Source organism: Perca fluviatilis, chromosome 13, assembly GCF_010015445.1.
Source record: "Perca fluviatilis chromosome 13, GENO_Pfluv_1.0, whole genome shotgun sequence".
Classification (NCBI taxonomy): Eukaryota; Metazoa; Chordata; class Actinopteri; order Perciformes; family Percidae; genus Perca; species Perca fluviatilis.
In genome coordinates this window covers 31,633,743-31,657,144 of record NC_053124.1, presented here as the reverse complement: position 1 = coordinate 31,657,144, position 23,402 = coordinate 31,633,743, and the positions used below count along the sequence as shown (strand labels likewise).

Below are 23,402 nucleotides of genomic sequence, written 5' to 3'. Positions count from 1 at the left end.
CGGTAAGCATGGATCCTGTCCCGTTCACGAAACAAGATAAAAATGTCCTTGATGCCAACACCAGTGATGATGTCATTGTGATTGTTGTGACAGGGAAGAACAATTCTGACATACTGTGTAATGTAATACCCTCTACTTACACTGTATTATCACACCGCTGACCCTCGCATGTGCTTCTAGTTTTTCATCATATGGCATGTTGTGAAACTGGCAACCCTAGCTGTTTACTACATTCAATGATACAATTAATTGTGACTATATGTTTTGTGGTACAGGCTCAATTCACAATTAAACGTTGTACTTCCATGATGGTAATTTGAAACTTAGTGATACCAACTCAGTTTTTAAATGTCTTGTTTACACATTCCCATCAGCTTCTAACATCTGTGCCAGAAGCAAGTCAGAGGCTCACATTTCAAAATGGCACATCGCCTTCCACAGATTCTTGACTTATGTCAAAATAGAATTTCTTTGCCAACTGAGAACGGCTTCCTGAAAGATATAATCTTACTACAGACTCTTTGTGCAGAGCTCACTCTAAAATTGTTTCAGAAAAACAATCATCTGTCTTTCCAAACCACCTAACTACTGACAGTATCAACACAAATTACAAATTTGCACAGTTCCTTTTCTGACCTCGCAAAACTGAGACATGGTAAGGCAAAATTAAATTTGCACTGACCAGTTGTGTAGTTTCCTCGGAATCCTGTCTTTGTTCGCCAGATGTTATTGAAAAACTCAGCAGCAGCTCGACTCTGGATATGTGGAGACGGTTCAGGAGACTTTGATGAGTTACACAATATTACGCATTTAAAAAAAATTGTTTTATGGCAGTTGGCATTCACAATGTTGCAGATGCTGCCACTTACTACTGCTTACTTTGCTGCAACATATACCAAAAAAGTGAAACAAAAGAACCAAAAATAATGATTTGACAGCGTAAACGTAAATAAATGCATAGATTTTCATTTGCACGTTTGAAAAGTATTGGAGTGTATTGGAAATGGCCCAACTAACTTTATTTAACCCAATCACAATCCTCTGTGGTTTTAGTCGTGCAACAGAAAACCCGATTGGACAGATAGTCTAGCTAGCTGTCTGGATTTCTACTCCCAGAGATCTGAGGAGAAGTTAACCATAGTCCTCAGAAGTCCACCGGAGTTTAGAATGCCAACACAAAGAAAGGGGAAGGTGACGGACATTCGGCCTGAAATGAGGGACATCCAGCGGCACTGGAACAATTCTGTAGATTAATCTTTGTTGATATAGACTAATCTCTGAGGAGCTGCGTGGTCCAGAGCAGCAGCTGGATCTGCTAAAGTGCAGCAGTCCTTGTTGTGACATCTAATTGATTCTTGGCCATTTTAACTGAGTGACTCTCCCCCAGCTTCAGCCTTGTTTTATCATTAGGAATTATGCAATAAAGATATACTTTTTTATAGAACTTCAACTGTTGTCTTTTGCCCATCTCTTTATGCGTGTTAGTTAATTGAATTCTGTGTTCTCTACACTTCCTTAAAGATATAATCTCACTACGGGCTCTTTGTGCAGAGCTCAATCTGAAATGGTTTCTGAAAACAATAAGCTGTCTTTCCAAACCACCCACCACTGACGGTATCAAAACATTAATCATAAATCATGTCACTTTAGACTATAATAAGTTACAACCCTGCTGCTCTTGTTGTATGGCCAAATTACAAATTTTGACATTTCTTTCTTTGGGGCAGTGTTGGCTTAAAGGTTAGAGAAGCGAGCTTGTGACCAGGAGGTCGTCGGTTCAATCCCCAGACCGATAGGATAAAAAAAGTCCGGGTGGGGAAAGTGAAAGAACAGCGCTTTGTCCCTCCCTCATTACCACCACTGAGGTGCCCTTGAGCAAGGCCCTTAACCCCAACCGCTCCAGTGGAGCTGCTCAGTGGCTCAGCAGATCAGACTGTGGTTGTACTGGGCAGCTTCCAGGTAGGAATGTGGAACTGTGTGTATGTGACAGGTCGTCGTTGCAAACAAGAAGTTGTTCTCAATCGTCTTACCTGGATAAATAAAGGCTAAATAAATTTTAAAAATGACTCCTTCAAAAGAGAAAAATAGGATTTGCACTTTTGTTGTGTAGTTTCTTTTGGAATCCTTTTCATTAACGCCTGTTGTTACTGAGGTACTCAGCAGCAACTTCACTCTGATACGTGAAGGAGGTCTGAGATACTTTGATGATTTACCCAGAAGCATTTAATAAAATCTGGATTGAGGAGATTTGGGATCAAATAGTACAGTTCAACCACAATGCAGTTTTGCATCCGCTCTGTGGCCCCGGGGCTTTAAAAGGATTTTCGCTTTTAAAAAGGCATTTGTCTCATGCTGAACACATCTCAAGTTTGCGTTATGTAAAAATATTAATGGCCCCATTTAGTCGGGATTAACAGAAGAACATTTCCAGGACAAAGTCTTACATCATGTCAGACTTTGCCGTTCTCAAAATCCCTTCGATACGGAAAACAACAACAAACATTGAGCCAGCAAGCTACGCGCTGAAAATGGAAAGTTTTGAAGAACATTTGGATTGTTCAACAAGGCAGGCCTGCTTGGTACTTTCAGGGAATGATTGTAAAGATTTACAAAGAATATGTTTAGGGCATTTACGGACAGATTGGTGGGATTGCTATTGACGCTGCTCAGCGCTATGGAGGTCTGACTAATGATGCCATAACATTGGCACTGTAAACAATTCAATTCAATTCAATTTTATTTATAGTATCAAAACATAACAAGAGTTATCTCGAGACACTTTACAGAGAGAGGTGGGTCTAGACCACACTCTATAATTTACAAAGCCCCAACAATTCCAGTAATTACAGTAATTCCCTCAAGAGCAAGCAGTGCGACAGAGGCGAGGAAAAACTCCCTCTTGGGAAGAAACCCTGACAGACCCAGGCTCTTGGTAGGCTTTGTCTGACGGGCCGGTTGGGATATGATGAACAGTGGCGATAATAGTCAAATTAATAATGGAACAGTGACTTCAAAATGGTAGTCGTAGTAGTTCATGTCATATCAGGGCGCTGCAGGGCGTTACAGGATGTAGCGGGCCCAGCAGAGCATGGATGCACGTAGCAGGAAGCAGCAGGGTTCAGCAGGACACAGCATGACATTGCAGGGCACCGCTGAGCTCAGCAGGAAGTGGAGCAGGACCACGGCGACAGCTGCAACCAGGATCTTGGTGCAAACTTTCTCCAAGGAAATACGCTGGGGGAAACATAAGGACTCGGGAGTAAACTCCCCAGAAGCTAGGATTAGTAACAAGCAATTCTGGCACGGGATACACACAAATGGTAATAGAAAGGGAGAGGAGAGAGCAACTCAGTGTGTCAAAGGGAAGAAGTCCCCGCAGTCTAGAACTATAACAGCGTAACTAAGAGAGACAGGTCATAAGGAGAGGTAGCCTGTGAACTCTCCCCTGCCAGATCGGGCTTTGCTGGCCTGCCTCCCTACTTTTGTTATATATTATTAATCTAACAATTATGAAGAGAAGCAGGTGGGCCAGTTAGGTGGACACTGCAACTCCTCACTCCCCTAACTATAAGCTTTATCAAATAGGGAGAGTTTTAAGTTCATTCTTGAATGAGGTGACAGTTTCTGCCCCCCGAACCCAGATTGGGAGCTGGTTCCATAGGAGAGGAGCCTGATAACTGAAGGCTCTGGCTCCCATTCTACTTTTAGAGACTCTAGCTACCACAAATAACTCTGCATTCTGGGAGCGCAGTGCTCTAGTGGGATAATACACACAGATGTTGACCTCAATAAATGTTTTGTAAGTTCAATATCTATCTATCTATCTATCTAAGGCAGGGCTGGACTGGCCATCTGGCATACCGGGCATTTTCCCGGTGGGCCGACGCACTTGTGGGCCGAATCGCCGATATAAATAGGCCTTTTTTTATTTTTAGAAAGAACTCACAGCGGCCCATTGGTTAATTTTCTTTATTGGCACTGGCCTGACCCAATCAAATCCATGAACCCCGGGCCGCAAATGTACAAATCCCACTATGGCCACGCCTCCCGGCCCTGAGACACAAGCGTTAATAGTTATGCTGGAAGTTTAAATGAACAAACGACCACCAAAGTGCAAGGGAGGTGCAGAAAAATTACAGGAGAAAAAGATTAAGAATCTACAGGCGGATTCCTCAAAATGTGCCAAAATTTCGGACATGTTTGGGGCTGTAATAGCTGCTTCAACATCAGCATTACCTGAAGCCGAGGAGGAGGAGGAGAGGTGGCTGGCTATACAGAGAAGCAGAAACAACATGAGGCGAGTGACCATGACAGGGCCATGGGAGCGAGTGAGGAAAAGATGGAAGAGAGAGTAGAGGACTATGTGGTAAGGAGTAAGCAAATTAACAGGCACTCTCAGGAAGGGAGGGAGGCTGTGTGTGCACGCGCGCGCATGTGCGTGTGTGTCACGTCATAACGATAACAAGCAGTTTGGCTGTAACATTAAAGTTAGTGGCTGTCAGGTAACCTAACTGCTAAGCTTACATTGAAAATGCTAGCGGTTGGCCTGTTGGGTAGCTGAAAAGTCTGTGTGATCTATAAAATCAGTGTTAATACAAGCATCAGTGTTCCTTGAATGGCTTAATAAGCTTCTCTTGTATTGTTGCTCTTTTCCAGGGCATATACTGTACTACTCTCAGCTTTATTGTAGCTTTTGGGTTATAGTTATGGTTATAGTATTTAGCAGACACGTGTCCAAAGCGACAAAACATGAATATTTTTAAAGTTGCTAAGCCAATATTAAGCAAAATAGTAATAATAACAACAATGGCAATACAATATCAAATAATAATAAAAAATAATAAAAATACCATACATTTACAAATCATAACTCTAATAATGAATTAATTGTGTAAGTGTAAGATCAACAGATAAGTCTTGAGACCCCTCTCGAAGGATCCAAAACAATCACATGAACGCTGAACACTAGGCAACTCATATCATAGCACGCACGCATATTTTAAGAGGACTATCTGTAGGGAATGTCTCTAACCAATCACGGTGGGTGTGGGCCGCCTGGGATCAAAAATGCCAGGGCCAATTTTTTGTCCCAGTCCAGCCCTGATCTAAGGTGTTTCCGGTGTCTCCTCCTCAATAGCTACAGACACAGAAATGGCACATCCTAAGGAAAGCTCATTGTGGGACTGGCTCTAGTGGCTGTAATTCTGCACCAAGACTGAATTCCGAGAAAGAGACTTCAGATACAGTATTAGGGGACCACTAAGGTCTATATAAAAGAGACTTCAGATACAGTATTAGGGGACCATTAAGGTCTATATAAAAGAGACTTCAGATACAGTATTAGGGGACCACTAAGGTCTATATAAAAGAGACTTCAGATACAGTATTAGGAGACCACTAAGGTCTATATAAAAGAGACTTCAGATACAGTATTAGGGGACCACTAAGGTCTATATAAAAGCATCCAAAGGACACCATGTCATGGGACCTTCAAGTGGTAATTTTGGTGTCTAAACTTAGCTTGTCATTGCCGCATGACAGTCACAATTTGTCAGCTAAACTCAACTGTAATGGCCGCTGAAAGGATCATCCCATCGTGACAGTGAATAAAAGTGACAGTGAGTAAGAAATTTATAATTATTCAATTTAATAGGTTGTAGGGACGGGTTTGGGAGGAGAGAGGGAGGGTTTTACTTTTGTTTTTGTTTAATTTCTGTCAGTGTAAAATATTCTAAATAAATAAAATAATGTTCTAAGTGAATAGGTTTGAAATTATTTTTACAACCGAAATAATTCTTTCTAATTACAGAGGCAAAGTACCAAAAAAGTACCGTTAGTACCGGGAACCGAATTCCAGGTACCAGTATCGGTAGTGGTATTGGTTCAGATGCTAAAGGTACCTAACCCTAAACGACCATTAAACTTAACTGTCATAGCGTATGTACTGTATGTAGAAGGAAAAGAGCTGAAGCCCTGCAGCATCGGCTGACGGTAATTTATTGATTTATAAAAAGCTATTGACGTGTTGAACACCTTTACTTCCCTGAGGCTATAAACAGACACCAGTGCACACAGGCATCACCAAGTAGTGAAGAATATGTATTGACACTGGGTGTGTAAATATCAATGTGCATCATCACACACGGAAACATAATGGAATCTATTTTCAGTAAACATGTTGTTTATTTTAACCACACCCACATGTATTTGTATAACTGTTATTTCTGAACTCTCTTATGTGATTACAATTTTATTTACTGCAGTGGACGTCAGTAAAAGACATTTTAGTAATTTAATGATGAATATAAGGGGTTATGTTATTAATATAAGACGTTCTCATGTACATTGTGATTTTGCCGAACAAATGTCGATGACATGTTGACAATAGTTACAGTTTAGAATAATTGTTTTGGTGATTTGAAATTGTGAATAGTTTGTTGAATTATTCCTATAGCTTGTTATAGGCTGCATGATCATACACTTGACGCTGAAAGAGTAGAGCTTTTCTTATTTAAATCTGCACACATTTAAAAAATAATGGATAACTTCCTTAATGTTCTTCCTTGGTCCACAACTCAAACATATTCAGTTTACTGTCACAGAGTGAAGAAACTAGAACATATTCACATCAACAATCAAAACGTTTTTTTTTTTCATTAAAAAAATTACTCAAACTGATTAATCAGTTATCAAAATAGTTGATTAATTTAACAGTAGTAGTGGTGGCATGGTATGTGTGAAAATTCCATATGGCCACCACAAAAAACAATGCCAATATAAAGATGACGTAGCATTAGGAGCGACTACTGTAGCGAGTAGTATGAAAGCCCGAAAATCCGCATAGGGAGCTTGGTTGGGGTGGTGGATGGGTCAAACACAGGACTTTCACCGAGGAGACTGGGGATCGTGTCACATTTCCTAAACCCAACCGTCCCATTGTTGTCCTGTGTCCCGTTATTGTTTTCCTCATACAAATTATGTGCTTACTTGTTCACAACCTGGTATCATATTACCTGTTTGTGTAAATGAATATAAAAGGTGATGTGTGTTCAGTGAAGGACCTCATCCAGCAAACAGCAACAGGTGGAATCAGAGAGCATCACAGCTTCAATCACTGCAGTCAAGACAAATCTACGGCAGACAAAACCTGTAAGTATTTCAATGATGACTAGAAAATGCATTTCCTGCAGAAAATGCGTGAGAATTCTGAATAGCTAAATTGCTAAAGCTAAACTGGATTAATAGCTGAAATCCATAAGTAGAAGTTAAAGTAGTGAGAATAATTAAAAAAAGTGGAAAGTGGAAGTATTCATTTTCATTCATTCATTTATCATTTAATTAAACAGGTTAAAGCTCATGTTAAACTGAATTGTTGGCTTTAAAAGTTGAATAATGACAAAATATGTAGAACATTGTGAGGTCTGAGTATATTTCCTAAATGATAATAATACATTTCTCACAAATGCAGAAATATGAAACAAATTGTATGAAAAATCTTAAAACTCAAATGCATTGCACTGCTGAACAATCTGGAAAATTGTCAGTTAGAAGCTGAACTGCATTACCTAAATAAGTGAAGAGCTAAAATACACTCACCTAAAGGATTATTAGGAACACCTGTTAAATTTCTCGTTAATGCAATTATCTAATCAACCAATCACATGGCAGCAGCTTCAATGCATTTAGGGGTGTGGTCCAGGTCTAGACAATCTCCTGAAATCCATCCTGAATGTCAGAATGGGAAATAAAGGTGATCTAAGCAACTTTGAGCGTGGCATGGTTGTTGGTGCCAGATGGGCTGGTCTGAGTATTTCACAATCTGCTCAGTTACTGGGATTTTCACGCACAACCATTTCTATGTTTTGCAAAGAATGGTCTGAAAAAGGAAAAACCTCCAGTATGCTGCAGTCCTGGGGTGCGAAAATGCTTTGTTGATGCTAGAGGTCAGAGGAGAATGGGCCGACTGATTCAAGCTGATAGAAGAACAACTTTGACTCAAATAACCACTCGTTACAACCGAGGTATGCAGCAAAACATTTGTGAAGCCTTAACACGCACAACCTTGAGGCGGATGGGCTACACCAGCAGAAGACCCCACCGAGTACCACTCATCTCCACTAAAAATAGGAAAATGAGGCTACAATTTGCACTAGCTCACCAAAATTGGACAGTTAAAGACTGGAAAAATGTTGCCTGGTCTGATGAGTCTCGATTTCTGTTGAGACATTCAGATTGTAGAGTCAGAATTTGGCGTAAACAGAATGAGAACGTGGATCCGTCACACCTTGTTACCACTGGGCGGGCTGGTGGTGATGGGGGTGTAATGGTGTGGGGGATCCCTTTCGCCTTCAGAACTGCCTTAATTCTTTGTGTCATTGATTCATCAAGGTACTGGAAGCATTCTTTAGAAATGTTGGCCCATATTGAGAGGATAGGGTCAAACACGGTATTAGTATGGTTTTCTTAATAATCCGAACTGTAATAGTGTGTGTGTGTGTGTGTGTGTGCTGAATAGCTAAAATGCTAAAGCTAAACTGGATTAATAATTGAAGTAGTGGGAATATTTGGAAAGGTCTCAATGGACATGAATTTCATTACAAAGTTGAACACCACTAATATATAAATATATAAAAGATGTGGACTATTTAAAGTTTTTTTTTGTAAAGCTGATTGGCTGTTGGCTTGAAAAGTTCAATGATGCCAAACGATGTAGAACATCGTGAGGTAAATATACTCAATTAAAAAAATCACATGAATGTACTAAGGGATGTATAAGCATGAGAGGCTTGCAGTGTCAGGGCAGGGCCTGACCCTGTGATTCAGTATGCATGGTAAGGTGCTCTATGAGAGTGTGTATGTCATGGTGGTAGTGCAAATAAGTCCAATAGTGCAGGGATAAAGTCTAGAGACCAGCATTAAATATGGACAATTTAAGAGAATAAAGTAGACCGTAGGATAGACATAAATCAACAGTCAATGTTAGAGGTTTGAAGTAATAGGGTTACAGCCATCAATTATTACGTTAGACCTAAGCCCAGGCTGGGGGAAGGTGGGAGGGAGGGGTTGTGCATATGGGCTTATATAGCCAGTAAACAGTGTAAACATTGTAAGCAGTAAACAGTGAGCCAGTGGACAGTCAGTATAACTGTTGTTATAGGAGGTAGTTGAAGAGGTGGAGAGGGAGGAGAGGCAGACAGACCATGCAGAGAAGTCTCTCTCTCCTCTTCCCTTTAGTGAAGCATTGTAGAGTTGTATGGCCCTGGGGACAAATTACTTTCTCAGTCTGTCAGTTGTGCATGGCAGTGTGCGTAGTCTTGAGCTGATCATGCTCTTCTGCTTTGTGATAGTGCTGTGTCATTGTCCAACATGTTGAGCAGTTTGTTCAAGGTCCTTTTTATCTGATATTGAAGCCCACGACAGAGCCAGCTTTCCTTACCATCATCCCTCTTCTTAGTGCTTCCTCCCCAGCATACCACAGCATAGAAGAGGACGCTGGCAACAACAGATGTGTTTTATTAATTAAAATTACATTGTGCTGTTCCATCCTATGCAATATTTCCTATATTTCTAAGCCGACTTTCTATGCTGTATTCTGATAAAGAAAAAGCTGACTGTCCAAAACTACTTTTTCTACATGGTATTTTACAATCCTCTCTTGTAGATGCTCTGGTAGATGTATTTGGATTTTGTTGGATAAAGTTATTGAGTGGAGGGGGAAGCCACACCATGAAAGATTTTATATACAAGTAAAATACCAGCAAACTTAATCAGTTTTCCCAGTTAAACAGATCATATTTAATTAAGATTTTACAATGGTGATAAGAATTTAACTTTTTATCCAACGTTTTCAGTGCCCGTTTATGAAGTGTTTCAACTGTTCGTAAAGTGGTCCGACCGGTCTGCGTCCAGCTGGTAAGACAGTAATTCATATGTGATAAGATCATAGCATTAATGTATAACTTTAAAGCCTCTGTAGTTAAATTAGTCCTGATGTGTCTAAAATTTGCCAAGTTAAATTTGATTCTGTTTATAACCTTATTCACCTGTGGTTTAAATGAAAGACGTGAATCTATTATTATTCCCAGATATGTGAACTCTTGGACGACTGGAAGTTTTTTCCCTGCTACTATTACATCTGGGTCTGGATCTCTATTTGCGGATTTTGAAAAAAACATACATACTGTTTTATCAGTATTAAGGTGCAAACACGAGTTTGCTAGCCAGTTTGAGATATTGATCATTGTAGCTGATAGCTCTTGTGCGGCTTTCCTTTTGTTTATAGCATGTACATATATGACAGTGTCATCAGCATACATCTGACAGGTGACCCAAAATAGAACCTTGGGGTACACCCAAATTAATATCAGTTATTGGGGAGATGTTGTTATCCACACAAACACATTGTTTTCTCTCTGTAACATATGATTTTATCCATTTAATTACTTCTGATGAAAAATTTAACTTCAATAACTTATTAATTAAAACCTCATGATTAACCAAATCAAAAGCTTTTTTAAAACAAGAAAAACAGCTCCGACCACTCCACCTTTTACCCAGTTTAGCCTTTATATTTTCTAACAAAAAGACATTAGCCTTTTCCGTAGAATGATGTTTTCTAAATCCAAATTGCATAGGATGTAATAGGAAGGAACCTTGGTTTAAATACATTGTAATCTGTTCAGATATCCATTTTTCTGCAATTTTGGAAACTGCTGGGAGAATACTTATTGGTCGATAGTTACTGATGATACTATGATCACCGGATTTGAATACTGGTGTTATTATTGCAGTCTTCCAAGAACTGGGAAACACTCCCTCATCAATTGACCAATTAACAATTTTTGTAATTGATGGGATGAGTGCTTCCTTATGTGTTTTTATAAATGCTATCCCATATATATATCCTTTGCCTTAGAGCCATTAAGGGAAGAGATAATTGAATGTACTTTAGAGTTTGTCACTCCTCTATAAGTCATGATGGGAGTATCGATATTTAAAGGAGTGTGACAATAATCTGATCCCGCAAAATTCTGTGACAGAGCATTTACGGAATTAATAAAATAATAATTAAATGCTGCTGCCACTTTACTTGGTTCATGAATTACATTTCCATCCAATTTTAGTTGTATTGGTTTATTGATTGTGTATGATTTCCCTATTAATTATTTTAGATTATGCCAGATTTCTTTGGTATTTCCCTTGGCTTCACAAATAGCATCAATGAAAAATGTTGCTTTTGCCTGCCTAAGGTCTTTTAATACCTTATTCCTTAGTGTGCTATCCAATCGTCTCTCATGAGGTAATTTATTCTTGAGAAACATCTTAAGGGCGTGATCCCTCTGTTTCATTAATGACCTTATAGTCTCACTTATCCAAGGTAGATGATTTCTTTTGCCAGGTTTACATTTAATTTTTCTCATAAAACTGTGTATAATAGTTTCAGGTTTAGCCATGAGCGATTTACAGTTTTCATCAACACTTTTATGAGCAAGGTGTTAATTCCAATTGATTTCTTTAATTGCATTTTTAATATCACATTTCTTTAAAAGGGCATTCAATTTATCATAAAAAAATATTTTTGTGGTCTCTGATTCCATATGTTGCTGTTGGCTGGTTCAGGTCCTCCACTGAACACACATGACCTTTTATACCCATTTACACAAAGCAGGTAAAATGACATCAGGTTGTGAACAACATTCAGGAATTGTATGAGTAATGGGTTTTTAAGGTGGGGCCACCCCTGTGACAGCTCATTCTTATGTCTTCTTTTGGGTTACTGCCTAAAGAAACCAGTTGAGGGACATTTCTTTTGAGACAGGACGTTGGATTTGTGGGGAAGGTATTTGTGACTTGAAGATTACACCAAGCGTTTTTCTCATTGTGCAGCCTGTCAGGTTTAGTGTTCATTTGTATATAGGTGTGAGAGACCGGAAGAACCACACCTTCAGGAGAGAATCTATTAATGATGCTCTTAAACCTCCTCGTCATGAAAAACAGGTTGTTACTGAACTGTTCAGCACTTGCTGTTTTGTATCCAGACATAGGTGTAATTTAAACAAAAGTCCTTTGCCTTGAACATCATTGCTATTTCTGTGTAGAACCAGCGGCTTGATCTAACTTCAACCCTAAGCTTTGTTATTTCATATAATGTAATGTAGTGTAAGCATGTAATGTTAATTTGTCAAATATTTCAATGCCAGTTCTACAAATGGTATTTCAGAAGTGTCATGAATGGTATAGTACTGTCAGCAAGGTCACTAAGAAAAGCCTGAATGTTACATTTCTATTGATAGCAATCCTACAGCTTGATCTTTCCAATCTAGCACTTCTAACGCAGGCTAGAGGTCAGCGGCCACCAGTGTTGGTCAAGTTACTTGGAAATAGTAATTAGTTACTGATTACTTCTCCAAGAAAGTAATCCAGTTACTTTACTGATTACTTATTTTCAAAAGTAATTAGTTACTGTACTAGTTACTTTACTAAGTTACTTTTCAAAAACATGCGTTGGAACGATTCAGAGTCAACAGTGGAAATTGGTAGCGTGTCCTCGACAATATAGCCAGCGACGAGCTTCTTCAGTTCAGCGGCACTAAGTCCTGTCGCTTTTAAGTCTATTTTTACCTGTTTAGCAGGAGAGGGGCCCACGGAGGTTCGCCCGGTAGAGCTGGATGTAGTCGCAGCAGTCATGTCAGTTGGGGGTTCAGGTTTTTTTTTCCAGTGAGTTTCACATTCCTGTGCCGGCTTGCTAGGTGCTTGCTCTGATTTGAAGTGGAATTTTTCGCTGTAGATAAAAGTTTTCTTCCCACGCAGTGTACAGCGGACGCTGATGTTTTTGTCACCTTTAACCGAGTCAAACTCAAAGTAATGTTGGTACTTCCAAGCATTAAACGCTGCATGGTCCTGCTCTCTCCCACGCCCCATGTTGTCTGTTGTTCAACACTACACATGTCGGAGTTTACCACTGACGTCGCGGCGCTCATACGTCATTGTCACTCACGAGACAGTCTCACGAAACAAAATCACGGTTAAGTAACGCAGTAACGCAGCCTGCTTACGGGGAAGTAACAGTAATCTAATTACTGTTTTTGCAATTGTAATCCCTTACTTTACTCGTTTACTCGTGAAAAAAGTAATCGGATTACAGTAACGCGTTACTTCTAACGCGTTACTGCCCATCAGTGGCGGCCACTAAGACCAAGCACAAAATCTCCAGAAGCAGTCATTATGTCCCTCATATTTGAGAGAATCAAATTTCATGATGTTGATTTTGAAGGATTCTTTAATTAGTTCTGCCTGGCTCATCAATCAACTGTGACAGGTTGAATGTGTTTCATCATTACTGAACATGAGGGCAGGCCTTCAATGAATCCTCAAGATAAAAAAAAGGCTGAGTGAATAAAAATAAAGTTTATTCAAGTTTATTTATTATCACATGTGCCAAATGGTTTACATTGTCAAAACTGTTCACAATTGCCCTGTGATGAAAATAATTTTCTGTAATGATGAAATACAAATATTCTAATGTGTTTCATGACATGCCAATATGGGCTTACCACACACTACTAGAAGAAACAAATGAGTTTGATGCTGCATCATACAGACACAAGTACATTCCTGTTCCTTGTATGTCACACTTTAATACTTTATTTACATTACATGGAATATTAACACACATAAAAATGCAGAACAATCACCACAGTGTGCAGCAGAGTTTCCACAAAGTACATTTCTTACAGTGTAATGCAATCAAATATAAATGAACAGCAATATGAATATTAAATATCTCTTTGAATATATTAGACATAAGAGCTGTTCATTCTTGTGGCCAATCACTGCATATGGCTCATATGGTTCTGTGTCACTGTTAACAGCAGTTACTAAAAGTTGTATGTATGCTTGTCTTATGTCAAAATAATATACATCAAGTTTGTCTGTGTGTTTAATTAGTGCATGACATAAGATCTGTTATAATTAGTAAGTTTTGTGTTAGTGTTAGATATATAGCATAGAATCACATAAGTCTCATTGACAATAGAAAGTGTACAAGAGTGTCCCTTGATCCAGTCCAGTTAATTCCAAATAACAGCTGTAACAACTGCTATGACTACAAGGAAACTTCTTTTGTTGCTGACTGCAGAGGAGGCAGCAGTTGTTGGCTTCGCTGCTGTGGTTGATGCTGGGGCAGCTGTGGTTGTCGTTGCTGCAGCTGTGGTTGTCGTTGCTGCAGCTGTGGTTGTCGTTGCAGCAGCTGTGGTTGTCATTGGAGCAGCTGTGGTTGTCGTTGCTGCAGCTGTGGTTGTCGTTGCTGCAGCTGTGGTTGTCGTTGCTGCAGCTGTGGTTGTCGTTGCAGCAGCTGTGGTTGTCGTTGCTGCAGCTGTGGTTGTCGTTGCTGCAGCTGTGGTTGTCGTTGCTGCAGCTGTGGTTGTCGTTGCAGCAGCTGTGGTTGTCGTTGCTGCAGCTGTGGTTGTCGTTGCAGCAGCTGTGGTTGTCGTTGCTGCAGCTGTGGTTGTCGTTGCTGCAGCTGTGTTTCGTTGCAGCAGCTGTGGTTGTCGTAGCTGCAGCTGTGATTGTCGTTGCTGCAGCTGTGGTTGTCGCTGTGCTGCAGCTGTGGTTGTCGTTGGAGCAGCTGTGGTTGTCGCTGCGCAGCTGTGGTTGTCGCTGCGCAGCTGTGGGTGTCGCGTGCAGCAGCTGTGGTTGTCGTTGCTGCAGCTGTGATTGTCGTTGCTGCAGCTGTGGTTGTCGTTGCTGCAGCTGTGGTTGTCGTTGGAGCAGCTGTGGTTGTTGTTGCTGCAGCTGTGGTTGTCGTTGCTGCAGCTGTGGTTGTCGTTGGAGCACCTGTGGTTGTCGTTGCTGCAGCTGTGGTTGTTGTTGGAGCAGCTGTGGTTGTTGGAGCAGCTGTGGTTGTTGCTGCAGCTGTGGTTGTTGTTGCTGCAGCTGTGGTTGTCGTTGGAGCACCTGTGGTTGTTGTTGCTGCAGCTGTGGTTGTCGTTACTGCAGCTGTGGTTGTCGTTGCTGCAGCTGTGGTTGTCGTTGGAGCACCTGTGGTTGTCGTTGGAGCACCTGTGGTTGTTGTTGCTGCAGCTGTGGTTGTTGTTGGAGCAGCTGTGGTTGTTGTTGGAGCAGCTGTGGTTGTTGCTGCAGCTGTGGTTCCTGCAGTAATACAAATTGGTAGTAATACATTGTCTGAAGTGCAATGGCATAGCTCAGATGGGTTAAACGTGAAACAAAAACAGCTTTAAAATAAAAATATTTCTTTTCTTTCTATACTTATGTTGTCGATTTTTAATTCTACTTCTTCCACCTCATAATTCAATTTAATATCTTAAAACTTACCAACACACAGAAGGAGGATGACACAGATCTTCATCATCATTTTGGGATGTGCTATACTGTTGAAAAAAATATAATATTTTTTGTCAGATTCAGTTAAGCAATGGCAACTAAATAGCATTTACTAACTAAAATCTGTACTTATACTACTGCTTTCTGAATTATAGTAAATTGCTGAAAGATGTAGTGTCACTTATTGTATATGTTGAATTTATTTTCATTATTTCATTACATGCTCCACTACATATTTGAGACAATAATCCTTTGTTAGCTGTAAAGGCAAACTACCATTTATAAATGTTAGCATCTACAAATTTACTGGAATAAAACTAGCTTTTTTGTGCATTATTTATTTTATGAATTAAAAAAGTAAAACATCTGTCTAATACCAACATACACAACATAGTTGTAGCTTTAGACACATAATAATTACATTTTTTGAAATATATTTTATCATCAACAATTATTACACCGACAGACCATGGGTGATGATTATTATGATTATTATGATGACTATCATTGCGGATTATTTCATTGTTATTGAAGAAAGACAGAAAACAGGTCTTGCATAGTGATTGAAGCTGTGATGCTCTTTGCTGTTTGCTGGTTGATGTCCTCCACTGAACACACATCACTTTTATAACCACACAAAACAGGTAATACGCACATCAGGTTGTGAACAAGGATGCACATAATTTTCATGAGGAATGTTTTTTAAGGTGTGTCCACCCCTGTAATAGCAACATTTTACATCTTCTTTTGGCGTACTGCCTAAATTCAATTCAATTCAATTTTAGTTATAGTATTAAATCATAACAAGAGTTATCTTAAAACACTTTACAGAGAGAGTAGGTCTAGACCACAGTCTATAATTTAATTGACTAAAGAAACCAGTTGAGGGACATTTCTTTTTAGACATGACGTTGGATTTGTGGGGAAAGTTTTTGTGATGTTATGGTAAACATTTGTTTTTCTTCAATTACACCAAGCATTTTGTCATTGTGCAGCTTATGTGTTCATTGGTTTTTATTTGGTTATATGTATGAGAGGCTGTAAGAACCATTTTTTGTTAAATTAACAACATTTTATGTCACTTATTTCATAGTGTTAAAATTAATTTCATTAATTTCTTTGCATTCACTATTGCATATTTGAGACAATGATCCTTTGTTAGCTGGAAATGCAAACTACCATTTATACATGTTAGGATCTACAAATGAGGATTGTCATCGTATTATCGTGAGCATTCACATTATTTCTGGGAAATCACTTATGTTTTTTATGAATTTAAAAATGTAAAACATCTGTCTAATACCAACATACACAACATAGTTGTAGCTGTAGCCATGTATAATAATAATAATAATAATAATAATAATAATAAAATGTATTATCATCCAGAAAAACATTAAACAAAGAGCAGATAAGTGTAACACCAACAATTATTACACCGACAGACCGTGGGTGATGATTATTATGACTATTATTGTGGATAATTGCATTGTTATTGAAGAAAGACAGAAAACACAACTTGCATTGATTGATATTGGACGAATATTCATCATTGAAATACTTACAGGTTTTGTCTGCCGTAGATTTGTCTTGACTGCAGTGATTGAAGCTGTGATGCTCTCTGATTCCACCTTTTGCTGTTTGCTGGTTGAGGTCCTCCACTGAACACACATCTTTTTATACCCATTTACACAAAGCAGGTAAAATGACATCAGGTTGTGAAAAAAGTTCAGGAATTGTATGAGTAATGGGTTTTTAAGGTGTGGCCACCCCTGTTATAGCTCATTCTTACGTCTTCTTTTGGGTTATTGGGTAAAGAAACCAGTTGAGGGACATTTCTTTCGAGACATGACGTTGGATTTGTGGCGAAGGTTTTTGTGACGTGAAGATTACACCAAGCGTTTTTCTCATTGTGCAGCCTGTCTGGTTTAGTGTTTGTGTATAGGTGTGAGAGACTGGAAGAACCACTCCTTCAGGAGAGAATCTATTAATAATGCTCTTACACCACCTCTTCATGAAAAAAAGGTTGCTACTAAACTTAGTTTTGAATCCAGACATAGGTGTAATTTAAACACAAGTCCTTTGCCTTGAGCATCATTGATATTTCTGTGTAGAACCGCCGCGTTTGATCTATCTTTAACTCTAAGCTTTGTAATTTAATGTAATTCAATGTAGTGTAAGCATATAATAATTTTTTGATAACTCTGCAAACCCTTGGTGCTCTCTCAATGAGCTTCATGAGGTAGTCACCTGAAATGGTTTTCACTTCACAGGTGTGCCTTGTCAGGGTTAATTAGTGGAATTTTATCCCCTTATTAATAAAAAAGTAAAGGGTGGCTACTTTGAAGAATCTAAAAATATAAGACATGTTTTCAGTTATTTCACACTTTTTGTTAAGTACATGATTCCATATGTGTTCATTCATAGTTTTGATGCCTTCAGTGAGAATCTACAATGTAAATAGTCATGAAAAAATAAGGAAACGACGCATTGAATGAGAAGGTGTGTCCAAACGTTTGGCCTGTACTGTGTGTGTATATATATATATATATATATATATATATATATATATATATATATATATATATATATATATATATATACACACACATATATATATATATATATATTTTATTGAGGTTTAGAGACTATCAAACATATCCCCCAATGGAGTCTAGACACTGGTGGTGGCAACTAAAATCCGTAGACCGGAAGAACCAAAAGGGAGCCGTCAGCCGGAGACGACCGAGACACCTTAGTTGAAGAAGCCTGGAGGCAGAAGGGAGGAGGCAGGTCGCACTCTCGTCTGAAAAGACAACAGACAGAAGACAGAAGCAGGAGAGAGAACAGATGAGCTACATTAGGAAGCAGAAACAGATTGTGTCCAAGACTTTATTATGTGTCCACACCAAACTTCAAGTGAAATTTTTGCGCAAGTTGTTTACATACAAAGACAAAGCGGAGGTCGGAATATGCGCTGTGCCAAGATAAACTGATCAATCAATGAGTTGACTACTGTTAAATTAATCACCAATTATTTGGATAACTGATTAATCAGTTTGAATCATTTTTTTTTCAATTCCAGCTTCTTAAATGTGAATATGTTCTTGTTTATTTTCTCCTCTGTGACAGCAAACTGAATATCTTTGAGTTGTGGACAAAACTAAACATTTGAGTCATCTTTTTTTTTTTTTTTTTTCACACGTCATCAATGTATCATTTAACACAATTTCATAAAGTACAATAATCATATACAAGGCACGTGAAATGGGGAACCCCAAATAAGCTACTAAAAGCTTTTCGGAGGGGGCCCAATAACAATAAACAACAAAAAATATACTAACCAAAAACTCAATTTACCAAAATAAAAAATACAACAAAATACAGACATACTTAAACTAACAAACAAATACTACAAATAATCAACGAACAATCCCAGCACAAACTAAAACAGTTTTGACAATCAACAATCAACAATCTTGAGCTTGGAAAACACTGATCGTCATTTTTCACCATTTTCTGACATGTTATAGACCAAACAACTAATCCATTAATCAAGACAGTAATAATAATGTTCAACATTTTAATCGACAATGAAAATAATTGTTAGTTTCAGTCAGGGGTGTCGGACTGAGAGTGGAAAGGGGACTGAGTACGCAGGGCCATCATGTGAGGAGGGCCCAAAAAGATACTAGAATTAATAGCTGTGGATGCGGGGAGTGGCCCATAGAGAATGCCTTTCTACAGGGCCCAGAATGTTTGTGCTACGCCTCTGGTTGCAGTTGTGATCTACATGGAGCCTCTCCCCTCCAGTTCCAGAGATGCCACAGAGCTGCGTCACATCCAGACAGATTCAGGGAGAGGCTTCATTGACTCTGAACATGGAGGATGAGCTGTAGTTCCACACGTACAGAGCAGAGCAGCCAGGCGTCCGTTCTAGGAAGGAGGTTTAACCAACTCTGAGTCTAGCCCTGATGTCTGAGTAGATTTACCCTGTGATGGGAAACTCAGAGTTTTTGGTTCCAGAACAGCTGATTTGAGTTGGTTCAATCAACTCGGAGTAGGTTCACTCAGGGTTACGCGCGAGCAACACCACTATAAAAATGCAGCATGAATGGAGCCATGATACTACGATTCACCATGGTAACAACTACAAACAAACGGGTCGGGGGAAATACTCATGCAAGTTTGAACATGCATTTTGTTAAAAAAGCAAAACAGCGGCTGCTGCTGCAAAAGGGAGAGAATTGGTGTGGGAGAAAATTGCTGCTCAAGTCAGTGCGTAAGCATTAACAGTGTATTAATTTCATATTTAAAAAGTAAACTATACTAATCCCATTCTGAGGCTGCAGCCCCATCATCATTAACAGAACTTTAATGTATAATCATTTTCTTTTTAATGGCTCTCACTGATTTGTGTCCAGGGAATACTACAAAAACATTTAAAAAACATTTCAGAGCGAGTCACACTTTTCTGACGGCTCTACAGTGGCTTTACTATTACAGTATGATCCGCTACACTGTTATAAAGAAAACTGCTGTTTGCAAAAAACGTAATGCGACACAAAGAATCTGCTTGGATGTTAAAGCCTGTCCATGATGGTGGATGTTAGTGATATGAGGAAGGATAAGGTATCTACATAGCTAAAGGACTGTGATAAAATATACCTCTCAAATCGGTTATGTGGAAATGAAAATACATCTATAGTCGAGACTCAATATCATCTCCCGACGTAAACTCTCTGTGAATTAATATAGCTTTTTCATCAACGGGATTGTCAACAAAAGGACGTTTTATAATCTTGTCAGGGACCAAGCAGTAAGACAATTATGAAAACAGGAGTTTGTTGGAAAAAGTGGGTTTTTATTTACCCAAAAAATGCACAAAACAATTTAAGACCAAGAACTTAATATATAAACCTCTAAAATAGGTCAACTAAATATAACTTAAACCAAAAATAACTACAAGAAAAAATAAATGTGAACTCAACAAAAACTGCCCTCCAGAATGAGACAACAGGGAACATACACTCACCTTAAAGATTATTAGGAACACAGATTTCGCTAATGCGATATTACTAATCAACCAATCACATTGCAGCTGCTTCAATGCATTTAGGGATGTTGTCCAGTTCTAGACAATCTCCTCAACTCCAAACTGAATGTCAGAATGGGAAAGAAAGGTGATCTAAGCTAGGTTGGAGTGGGCATGGTTGTTGGTGCCAGACGGGCTGGTTTGAGTATTTCCCAATCTGCTCAGTTACTGGGATTTTCACGCACAACCATTTCTAGGGTTTACAAAGAATGGTCTGAAAAAGGAAAAATATCCAGGATGCTGCAGTCCTGGGGGGCAAAAATGCTTTGTTGATGCTAGAGGTCAGAGGAGAATGGGCCGACTGATTCCAGCTGATAGAAGATCAACTTTGACTCAAATAACCACTCGTTACAACCGAGGTATGCAGCAAAGCATTTGTGAAGCCACTCATCTCCACTAAAAATAGGAAAATGAGGCTACAATTTGCACGAGCTCACCAAAATTGGACAATTGAAGACTGTAAAAATGTTGTCTGGTCTAATGAGTCCTCGATTTCTGTTGACACATTCAGATGGTAGAGTCAGAATTTGGCGTAAACAGAATGACAACATGGATCTGTCATGCCTTGTTACCACTGGGCAGGCTGCTGGTGCTGGTGGTGGTGTAATGGTGTGGGGAATATTTTTTTGGCACACTTTAGGCCCCTTAGTACCAATTGGGCATTGTTTAAATGCCACAGCCTACCTGAGCATTGTTTCTGACCATGTCCATCATTTTATGACCATCATGTACCCATCCTCATGTACCCATCCTCTGATGGCTGGTGTGTACTCTTCTTGCTTCTTACAGTGCAGACGCTCTACTGCTTGCTCCTGCTTCTGCTTGCATATTTCTGCTGATAATCTTGCTTTTCCTCTGAGAGAAACTATGAGCAGCGGCTCTTTGATACTTATAAATCACTGGACTATACATTTTTTGTAGACATAGTAGGCTACTGTCATTTTTGAACATTTTTCGTGCGAGCGTGGCCGCACCAATAGCTTAAGCCTGTCCTAAAGTGACTGTAGCTAAAGCTAATTAGCAGCAAGATGCCACCCTTCTCCATAGAGGACTACTACAAACTCCTTCAGAAGATTGCAGTTCTGGAAACCAAAATTTACCGGTTAGAAGTAAACGTGGAAGTGAACAGATCATGTGGAAATGACACCACTTTTACCAGTGACCCAAAACAATGTACAAAAGCATGCTAACACACGGCTAACTAGCACCAGCAAGACCACAAAGAAACAAGAGGGCTGTGGAACGGATAATAAATCAACAAGTGGCAGTCCTCCCTGGAACTCTTTTGGTGCAAAGCCTAAGAGTAAATCATTTTCCTGGGAAATGGGAGGACGACTAACGGGCAGAGCACAGCGCCCTGAGATTTGTGATATGACCGGGCTGGCCTGCATTACCACCCAGGCAGAGCGCCTCTTCAACCCCTGTATTTAGCAGGACACAGTCGTAGACAGCTGAAAAAGGGAAAATCAGCAACAAAATGCCTCCCCAACAACTGAGTGTGCAGGTGAAGAACAGATTTGCTCCTCTGCTGCAGGACCCTGGACATGACCTGGATTACGTCTCATCGTCACACAGCAGGGTAAGGACTGAGAGCAATTCTAAAAGTAAAAGCTACAGGGAAAGCTAACAACTGGGCCCCAAACTCTGATTGTGGGTGACTCTGCTGTGAAAGAATATAAAGCAGTAAAAACACCAACATACTCTGTTTTCCCAAAGACATGGTGTCTGACTTGGCCCAAAAGAATCCAGGATATCATAGCAGCACACCCAACTGTGAAGAACATTATACTGCATATAGGGTCAAATGATGTTGTAAAGCAAGAGTCTGAAGTGCTGATTCGTGGACTTTATGAATCTGCTGAACGCAGTCAGCTCCCTAAATGCAAAGGTGTTTATCAGTGGCCCTATACCGCCAGTCAGAGGAGGAGCTGAGAGATTCGGCAGACTGTTGGCACTGAACAGATGGCTTTCAACTGCATGTACCAACAACCATTCTCTGCAGTTCATTGACAATTTTAACATTTTCTGCAGACATCTTTTTAAAGCAGATGGACTATTCCTTAACAAGTCAGGAGTAAAGCTGTTCACCTCTAGCCTACTTTACTTTCTGCCACACATCTGCTCCCTTGGCCAAGGACACGGGGAGCAAGATGAACCAAAACAAGAGGAAGACACAACAAAGTGCGGCAGTGAGCCACCACAGCCCCCACCTGAGCAAAGATTTGACCATGGGAGACCAAAGAGCGGAGATGAGAAATCTCAACACCCCTTCTCACCCGTCCAACACTCCTCAAACCCCTTGGACAACCACGACAGCTTTGAGGACCTCTTTAAGGATACGTCGCTCTCCCCTCTTTCCCCCATCCCCATGTTGGAGTTCACTGACCAGATGAAGCAGCTAGTAAATGCTGGAACCAAGTATGCCCCCCTTCCTTCTCCCATCGTAAAACGCCAGGCACCTCTGCCCCCTCAAGGACGGCAGCTAACTCCTTCTCCCCAAACTGATAAGGATGCTTGTGTGCAAAATGCAGTAAGCATTAACTGATATGGGCCGGGTCCAGGCTGCATGCATAGTAGCACTCATGACTCTTTCCAAGACAAGCCTGGGCCCTGCGTATTAGGTTCTTCCACAATATATGTTGTGATAGGTAATAGAAAAAGAATGGCGAATAAGCACGTAACAGCAAACTTTGCAAATTTAGCATCCATTCCTCGTCAGCCACAGTCTGTCCCAAAAAATGAAAACGCACTAACACTAGCCCTACTAAACGTTAGGTCTTTGGCGGGTAAATCATTTTTAATCAATGATTTTATTATCAAGCACAATCTTGATTTTATGTTTTTAACTGAAACCTGGTTGGACCATAATAACAGTGCTGCTGTTCTCATTGAGTCAGCCCCCCCTAACTTTAGTTTTATGAGTGAGAATAGAGTGAATAAGAAAGGAGGTGGAGTCGCCATTTTG

General features: G+C 39.8%; 1 long non-coding RNA gene across 1 annotated transcript; it reads right to left on the bottom strand.

Moving 5' to 3' along the window:
• Positions 1–15,090: 15,090 nt before the first annotated feature.
• LOC120570800 lies at positions 15,091–16,996 on the bottom strand. Its single transcript, XR_005641132.1, has 3 exons — positions 16,908–16,996; positions 15,334–15,389; positions 15,091–15,150 (listed from the first exon to the last, which is right to left on the bottom strand). It is a non-coding gene; the product is annotated as an uncharacterized LOC120570800 (long non-coding RNA).
• Between the last annotated feature and the right edge of the window lie 6,406 nt (positions 16,997–23,402).